Below are 9,650 nucleotides of genomic sequence, written 5' to 3' on the forward strand. Positions count from 1 at the left end.
GTTTGGATAAAGCCACATTTTAAAGATGAGAAGCACTCAGAGAGTGCAGCCTGCTGCCAAGGCAGCTCACTCTCTGGGACTTATTTACTTTTAAGGCAACATTACTGTATTTTCCATATATTTATTTTGTTTTGTTTTTTACTTTAAGAAGTTTGTGGCGCAGTAAAAGTTAACGCATTTGGGGTCAACTTCAAAGAAAGGCAGATGTGAAACGCAAACATGAGATCGGAGGTCAAATGTACTTTAATGTACTTTATGCCATACTTTTAATATGTTGAAAATAAACACCACACTTGACCCCAATCTACACCTCTACAAAGTTTTATCAAAATTCAATAAAAACCTTTAAAGCTATCGTGGTTACAGACTGACAGATTCTACCAAAAACATCGTCTGCTTGGTCCCAACATACAGACACACAGTCACGCATACGGCCTCACATTCATTCCTACATACTCACATCATCACAGATTAGAAACCACTGATTCAGGCATCCTGGCTTAGGAAGGCTGTTCCCAAGTTTAAAAGCTGCAACCTTGTGGCTTCCTCTGGATTTTCAATAAAGAGCGTGGAACAGTTAAAAGACCCTGATCAGATGATCCGAGAGGCCAACTGCTGGTTTGAGGTCTCAGCATGTAGGCCTTTATATTTTATTAATAACACTTTAAAATAAATTCTGAATTTCACTGGAAACCAGTGAAGGGAACCAAGAATGAAAGCACCAGCTAGGTTTTGTCATAATGTTACTTTTAGGTTTGGTATTTAAGTGCAGATGACTCTAGTTATCAACGTGTCATTAAAATGTAAGGAAAGAATTTGACTATTTGTTCCACCATCACCTTTACACCTGCTGTCTTTGCAGGGATTTTTAAATATGTACAATAAAATCATTTTAAAGAGCCACGTCCTACAGTTGTGATTATCAGTATTTCACTGAAATGCATTTTGAGTGGCCAGAATACATCATGGAAATATACATGGCTTATATACTTTTTAAAAAGGTTAAGAATTTGTGTATTTACCACAACCAAAAAGGTGAAATGTAAGAGTATTTTTAAATACTTTCTGCTGCCTTTACTTAGTTAAACCCATCAAGGCCATTAAAGTTTAATGTCTCTGTATCTTATCTAGTAGTGTGCCTGTTTGGCCCAATAATTAATTTATACTGGCCTTATCATAGCAATTTATAATTTGCTCTGATATAATTCAATAGTCTGCTGTGTTGCTTACTATTAGCGTTTATTATTCTGAATAATAACCTTTTTCTTTTTTTTTGAAACACGGTTTTTGCTCTGCTTCACCTTGATTTACCCAAGACGTCCCATTTTTTCCTTCCTGATATCAAGCAATATCTTGTTTCCTTGCAGGAGCAAAGATTACAATCAGACACACAGGAAACGCCTTGCATGTTACCTATATTCAGCATAATACTGAGTATTTAGTGCTGTGCTTCTTGGCTCTTTTTTCTTTTTGCAGGGCGGGAGAAAAGTGCACTATAAGAACACAGAGCTGAAAACTGCAGGAATAAAATATACTAGGGGAAAAAAGCTGGAGAGGACCAGCTGAAATCTGGGAAAAAGAAAAAAAAGCTGCAGTGAAGGAACATAAAACTGAGGGAAAATTGGTAAAGTGAATTTAGAACAGAGCAGTGCACACATGCACACACACAGAGAGCTGCAGGCGGCAGTACAATGCAGCCTTGTTCCATACACCTTCAGTACAGCCAGTGTTCAGGGCAATTATCCAGGGAGCAGCCACACCTAAGCCCACAAGTCGATCACAGAGCCAGAGTTGGGCAAACATCACCAACTGTGACTATTAAAGAAAGTGCTCAGCACCTCCTCTCCCAAACACATTTTCACAGCTCCAGTCGGAGCTAGGTGCCATGTGCGCCGTAAAGCAGTGAGGGAAATGCAGACAGAGAGAAATGTCAAATTGAAGATTCTAAATGGAGAGAGCAGCTTTGGTCTTGGACACTTTTTGCAGGCTAAACGTAAACAGTGGGGTGGCAGCTGCCAACTGTCCAGAGCCATCAGTTCATCAGTTTAGCCATGCTGGAGCTGATGAAATGTGTGAGGACACACTGGGGAAAGGAAGCTGCTTACTTCTTTTAACTCTGTGCACATCCTGGAATATGTTAAGGTAGCCTGACTGACTGTCACTGTGAGATGGGTAAAAGCAGGAGATTCCATGAGCAGCAGTCATTAGGCTGCATAAAGAATGTAAGCATAACATTTTTTCCTTTTTTCTAAAAGGGAAAAAGTGTCCAAAACATGCCGGTAGATTTACTGATCACGCAATTTGCTGAGGATTTGCCTGTTTAATATGTTTGTTCAAAAGTTTGTCTTATCTCTTGTATTTGTTACCACATTTACAAACTTGAAGTATGCATTTTGGCAATCAGCCTGATTCATATTATACGCATTATTTTCATTAACACTGAAAAAACGCACCCTCACTGGCCACTTTTTTACGTATCCCTGTTCGACTGCTCATTGACGGAAACACCTAATCAGCCAATCACATGGCAGCAACTCAGTCATTTAGGCATGTTGACATGGTCAAGATGACCTATGAAAGTCCAAATCAAGCATCAGAATGGGGAAGAAAGGTGGTGAAAAGGTGGCTGTTGGTGCCAGGTGGGCTCATCTGATTGTTTCATAAACTACTTACCTTCTTGGATTTTCTCACACAATTTCTGTAGAGTGAATGGTCAGAAAAAGAGAAAACATCCAGTTAGCTGGAACAGAAGCTACAATTCACACAAGCTCACAGAAGTTGGACAACAGAAGATTGGAAAAACATTTGCTGATCTGATGCATCTCAACATCTACAACATTCAGATGGTAGGGTCAGAATTTGGCATAAACCATGTAAGAGCATGAATCCATCTTGCCTTGTATAAACTGTTTAGGCTGGTCGTCGTGAAATGATGTGGGGAACATTGTATTGGCATACTTTGAGTCCCTCAGTACCAACTGAGCATTGTTTAACAGCTTATCTAAGCACTATTGCTGACCATCTCCATCCCTTTATGACCACAGTGTACCATCTTCTGATGGTTGCTTCCAGCAGGATATGTCTAAGATCAAATCATCTCAAACTGGTTTCATGAACATGAAAATGACTTCACTGTAGTTAAATGGCCTTCACAGTCACCAGATTTCAGTCCAATAGACCTTTGAGATGTGTACAGGAGAGTGTCAACTTGGTACTGGAAACAAGTATCTAATTAAGTGGGCAGTGAGTGCAGTGTTTGCATTTTGGATTTAAGTTAGGTGCTGGAATGATTATCAGAAGAGGACAGGACAAAGGCATCGCATTAGCTTCTTCACGATATTGTCAGGGACGGCTTTGTGGCAGCAGAGTAAGACCAAAATGCAGGACTCGAAAATGAGGGATGAACTTAAAGGCAGCTACACTGTAAAATCTAATTAGTTCCCAGAACTCAAAAAAATTATGGAAACTCGTTGCCTCAAAAAAATTGAGTAAAGCTTAGCTAAAAATGACTAAGTTAGGACAACTTATTTACTTTGAGTACTCTGTACAAGCTCATTTGTTCCCAGAACTCAAAAAAATTGGATCAAGTTTACGTAAGATGACCAAGTTAGGGCAACTTACTCATTTTGAGTACACTGTACAGCCTTGTTAGTTCCCAGAACTCAAAAAAATTATGGAAACTCGTTGCCTCAAAAAAACTAAGTAAAGCTTACTTAAGATGACTGTTAGGACAACTAATGTATAAGTTGTCCTAACAGTCATCTTAAGTAAGCTTTACTTAGTTTTTTGAGGCAACGAGTTTCCATAATTTTTACTACTTAATACTGCAGACTTGCAGTATTAAGTAGTAAAAATTATGGAAACTCGTTGCCTCAAAAAAACTAAGTAAAGCTTACTTAAGATGACTGTTAGGACAACTTATACATTAGTTGTCCTAACAGACATAATACTGCAGACTTGCAGTATTAACAATAACTTGATATTTCTGACTGTACAATACTAATTGTTTACCTACTGACAAACATGTTAAGTTCAACTAAATGAAAAAACAATTTGTGGTACCATGAATATTTTTAAAAATAATTAACAACAATTTTTGTAATGATGTTAAAATCAGCCCAACTTTTATTTTCAAACACAACAAAGTATAACAGCCAACATACTGGACACTGTTCTGCTGAACAACAAACAATTATATTGCCATCACTGTTATAATCTTACAATGAAACAAAGTCTCAGATTTAATTATTCTGAAAATAAGTTTAGGCCTACCACAAGTTTGTTTTGTACTTACATTACTTATATAATCAAAATAAAATATTTGTTGTTCTGTCACAAGTGCAGTCTCTAATTTAAACAACACATTTGTTTTCCATTCCAACACATGAGCTGGAATGTTGTATTATTTTAAGGATGCTTGTTTCCAGTCCAGGCATTACTGCCTGAATGACTGTCATGGATCGAGGTGATCCAAATGTAAGTGCAGAAGAAAGTCTTTAACTTCCCTTAAGTACAGTGGCAGTGGATGTGGGTTGGAGATGCAATGAGCTTGAACCTGCAGGCGACCATCTTCACTGACCACACCATCTGTGACGGAGGACTCATCTCTCCTGTTGTCCTGCAAGCAAACAATCATATTTTTTGGAACATGAACTTAATTGCTTTCTTAAAACATTTTTTTCTGCATTTGGTATAAAACAGACTCCAATTTAGACAATCTCAGGCTCCCTCCCCACCGGAGAGGTGACATTCAATGTCCCAAATTGTCAGTCTGGATAACCCTGACCACCACCCAACACACAATAATGTCATGAAAGCATCATTTTAAAAAAGGGCTATGCAAACATGGCCTCCCCTCTGTCGGTGCGCCCCAGGGTGGCTGTGGCTACAACGTAGCTTGCCATCACCAGTGTGTGAATGTGTGTATGAATGGGTGAATGACTGGATATGTAAAGCGCTTTGGGGTCCTTAGGGACCAGAAAAGCGCTATATAAATACAGGCCATTTACCAATAACTTTCATTCCAATGATGTGCAAAATGATTTTGGGCACAAAACAGATTTTGCTGTTAGAAAACTTGCAGACTTCACTATATACAGTGTAGACCCTCTAAACTAAGTTTGGGGGATGTGATCTTTCAAGAAATGCAGACCAAACTGTTGTTGTTTGTTTACTTACACAGCATGTCTTGTAGAATTAACTGTGGTCACCAGCAACAGCATAGTGCAGTCATATCTCAAGTCTAACAACAGAAGACAGGAAAAGATCAGTAAAGAAACAACTTCCCCAAACCAAAGCACAAATAAAACAACAAGTAAAACAGGCTGATCTAAAGTATGATTAAAGTTCAGCCTGATTAATATAAATGTCACTGACAGTTGCTAATATATTGGAAAACCAAAATACTTACTGATGTCTTTCTGTCCAACAGCAGGAGTGCTGGTCCCGAGCCTCAAAGACAGTAAGAAGCAAGCAGAGGGAGAAAAAACAGAACATTTTTCAGAAACTGATTTGATCCTTAATGGCTGTGCAACCATTGTAACATAGAGTTTGCTTATGTTGTTAAATAAAGGCTAGATTTGACATTAATAGATGCCACAGATGTTCTAAAGCTGCCACAAAGCATGAAAAAAAAAAAGACGCCTCCGAAAACGTCGGAGCATTTTTGCAAATATGTGATGTCTTGATAAATCGAGCAGATATTTGAAATTTACACAGCTACATTCTCGCCTGAAAATATCTTAAAAGTTTATTTTGTGACCCAGAAAAAGTAATAAGTTTTTCAGCGGCGCTCCTCTGCCATTGCCGCGCTTACAAGTACGCACAGGCTCCGACAACCGTGGCCGACAAATGCGATCCTCCTTTTCCCCAGACTACCCTTTCTGGGTCACAAAATAACCTTTTAAGATATTTTCAGGCGACAATGTAGCTATGTAATGCTCAAATATCTACTTAATTTATCAAAATATCACATATTTGCAAAAGTGCTTCCACGTTTTCGGAGAGCTCTGTTATCCACCCCCCACCCCTAACGGCTGCACCTCCCGAAGAATTTTGTCTGGGCTCTTATCTCACTTATTTATTTCAAACAATCAACAGAAAATTTCACCACATAGTTTCATGTAAGGTTTTTAAGGCTGTGGTGTTAATTTTTAAGTAAGACGAGCCCAGCGGCAGCAGCAACGCTAGGCTAACACTAACTAGCTAGCAAGATTTTAAACCTAGTGCTAAACTAAGAGAAGCCACAAAATCAGTTTGAATAAGAGTAAACATTTACTCACCAAGTCAGTGTATCAGGTAAAGATCCACAGCAATGACAACAATAATATCTTGAGCTGACGCTTCTCCAGGTTTGCTCAACATATTCCATAAAAAATGCACCGTGAACATGCGGACTGATCCGAGAGGGAGGAGGACGGTAGTCACGTGGCATTTTCAAAACACATCTTTCATCCTTCCGCACTGAGAAGCAAAACTTCCAGCTTACTTAGTTTTTCTAAGTTAAGACAACTCAAATAAATGGAGTTTATCAGCGTTTTTGCATAAAAAGTACTGGTAACTTATTTAAATTGAGTTCTAATAACAATTTGATAAAAATTGAGTTCAGCCTATTTAATATTTTTAATTAAACACAATATTACATTTTACAGTGTACAATGCTGGACAGTTCTGTTACGTCTGACAATGAAGCCCCAAAATCTATGTGGCACATTCAAATCATGCCCGTGTCGAGGCCTCTATTGTCCTTCAGAATATCACGTGACCAAAGTTTTCTCTGAAATGATGCACAGGACATCATATGGGTACTCTGCAATTGATACATCATCACATTTACATACCCACTGGTATATAGCCCACATGTATTATCACAGCAGGGCTGCTGTACATCAAATCATCAGGAGATGTCAGTACTTCCACATGAGCTGTTGAACAGGGCTTCGTGTGATCTTTGTTTTGGCAAAGGAATTGGCTGGAAAGATTCAGCACATTCACAGGGCTTCATCACACCATCACTAGTGCTAAACTTACATTACCAAAAAACACATAATACGAACTCAGGTGAGGAAAAACCAGGAACTAGACTATAAGGAGGAAACTGAACACAACAAAGAACAGAGAGAGACTCAGACAATATGACACACCAGGTAATTAAGGGGGTGGGGAACACCAGGGAGACCAGCTGAACAGAATCTGACTGAGGAAACAAGAAGAAGCCAAACAGAACATAGTGTGCACAGGACGAGATACTATTGAGACAGAGAGGTAGCACAAAAAATGAAAACTAAATATCACATACCCTAATGTTTCCACAGACTGGAAACAAAGGGAAACTCAGTCATGAGGAAATAATATTCTACTGAAAGGATAGAGAGCTAGAACATAAATCATATCTCTAAACCCAAAGGAACAAATCGTGAGCTCACAGAAAGCTTGACCATGGCAGATACAGCCATGATTTAGGTCAGTTTGTGCTGCTTTTGAATAGCATTATGTTGCATTTTGTGTTTCTAATATTCCATCCTTGGCATTTATATCAGTTTGGAGAAATAACTGAAAAGCCAGTCAATGTCAACAAACTGCAGCCTCCGAGCGAGCGCACAGTATGCATGAACACTTCGGTCAATACAGTTTGAATATGATAGTCTTCGTGAAGGTAACAGGGCTTTATACAGAGGTGTACCTACTGGAATAACTGGCAGCTGCATGGGTGTATATTACAGTGTTTAATCTGTTTTGTTTTGTTTTTTTAAAGATGTGGGCAGTAGTTTAAAGGTCTGCGTAACACTAACTAGCAACTCTAAAAGGAAGAAAATGAGCTTCAGATCCATGTTTGTTTAGCACAGCAGCTCTATAAAGAGTGGGAGTTTTTTCTAGCACAGATTTTTCCTATTTAAAAGTCTTGTAGCTGCATTGGATTGTGGTCACAACAACAGTGTGGTATCTGTTTGTGCGCATAAAATTGCTTTTCTCGCTCTATAATAATGTTTATTTACATGTGTGACTTTTTGGCACAAAATGTATATGGTTTTTTTCAAGCAGTAAGAATAACACAAGATGGGGCCCAGAGGTACAAGATTATCTCCTGTTTTAGACTAGATTTCCAGAAGCAATTTAACTCAATCTCAGTTGAGTTTAATGTTTAATGTGCCACATGAATACTGGGGCAGCTTCATATGGGAGGATTTAAGCTCTCTGCTAACCTAACATAAGGGTTGTATTGTATGGCAGGGAATTCCTCTGCACTTTGCCAGCCCAGCCACAGCTTTGAGAAGTTAGCGAGGCCTTAAGTTCCTGTAACCCCACATGGAGAAAAAAAAGGAAAACTAATGGGAGGGGATAGCTTCAGGAATGGTTGGTATTTCGAAATGTTGTTCTTCTCCACAAGTTTATTTTTGTCTCTTTCATCGAGGCCCAGGAAAACCTTCCTCTGCCAATCAGAGAGCTCCATCCTCACACATCCCCAGATTTCCACAGTCATAACATACAGGAGAGCTAGTATGGACAGTAGCTCACAAGTATTAAAAACAGACAGGCCAGTGTTAGAAAGAGGGCTTTTTTTTTCCTTACTGGTGATGAGTGAGCTCAAGTATGATTAATCTAATCCCACCTTTAAGTAAACGGAGTGCAACGTTCATTAAACAATTCACACAAGATAAACGGGACCAGAATACGGTTATACCCTCTAATTAGACAACCTCAGCCCATGAAAGCTTCCTATTTATCAACGTTAAATCTCTATAATAAGGTCACTGACATCTCTATTGGAGCTAGAAAATCGACAGAACATAGAAAGTAGCAGAGAAGAGGAGAAGTTAAAAGTAAGAGCCTAATAGTTATGACAAGAAAAGTGACTTACCGCTCACTTCTCTCACAATCGGCACTCTCTCACGGCTGTCTCTCTTCTTTACTCAGTCTATGACAAAACTTCTCAAGTCGGTCCCTTAACCACACTCGGTCTCGCCCTCTCTCCCTCTCCCTCTTTACATGGACGCACATGTGACAGCCGCCGAACAGCCGAACAGCGAAATGGCGACATCTAGTGTTCACTAGCGCTACAGCACTGAAAATCAATAATCGTCTTTTGTGGAGCGGAGCGCCCCCTGACAATTTCCACAGGTAATTTATGGGCTAATTTGGTCTGACACAGTGGGTGATTTCAAAGAAGCATCCGATGAATACAAATAACTACATAAAGTAAAGACATTTTTTTGTCCACGCACAAACATATTGATGGTTTCCAAGCTAATACTTGATTTAAAAAAACAAAAAATCAACTAACACTGATATTTCCATCAGATACCTGCAAAACACTGATTTTCGCAGCTCACAGTGTTTTGATAAATATATTTTTTTCAGTGAGCTTAAACCTCAAGCAAATCAAAAGAAATTTAAAGGGTCTGTGCCTTGCAATACATTTTCAGCATAACTATGTCTGCTAACTATTTAACCATTTCTCAAGCTTGGCAGTAATTTCCCATTAAAATTCATTCATACTTAAATGAAAATGTCAGATGTGACATTTCAAAACATCTAGCATTTATGCAGACATTTCGCGAGTGACGCCAGTAATAAGGACACAGAAGGGAGGTTTCTGGCTCAACATCACTGACTTCCAAGGTGGAGAAGAGCTGGGGTGTAAAGAGGCCGAA

General features: G+C 39.0%; 1 protein-coding gene across 2 annotated transcripts in view; it reads right to left on the reverse strand.

The window, feature by feature from the left end:
- Positions 1-8,990, reverse strand: part of tspan4a (tetraspanin 4a) — a 158,466-nt gene extending 149,476 nt beyond the window's left edge. Inside the window, exons 1-2 of one of the 2 annotated variants that reach the window (XM_019352761.2) lie at positions 8,858-8,969; positions 2,674-2,698 (exon numbers count right to left, since the gene is read on the reverse strand). The gene's annotated coding sequence lies outside the window, so the exon portion shown is untranslated. Of the gene's footprint in view, positions 1-2,673; positions 2,699-8,857 lie in introns of both variants that reach the window. The other variant, XM_019352737.2, reaches the window with a different exon arrangement.
- Positions 8,991-9,650: the final 660 nt, after the last annotated feature.

Source organism: Oreochromis niloticus, linkage group LG1, assembly GCF_001858045.2.
Source record: "Oreochromis niloticus isolate F11D_XX linkage group LG1, O_niloticus_UMD_NMBU, whole genome shotgun sequence".
NCBI classification, from domain to species: Eukaryota; Metazoa; Chordata; class Actinopteri; order Cichliformes; family Cichlidae; genus Oreochromis; species Oreochromis niloticus.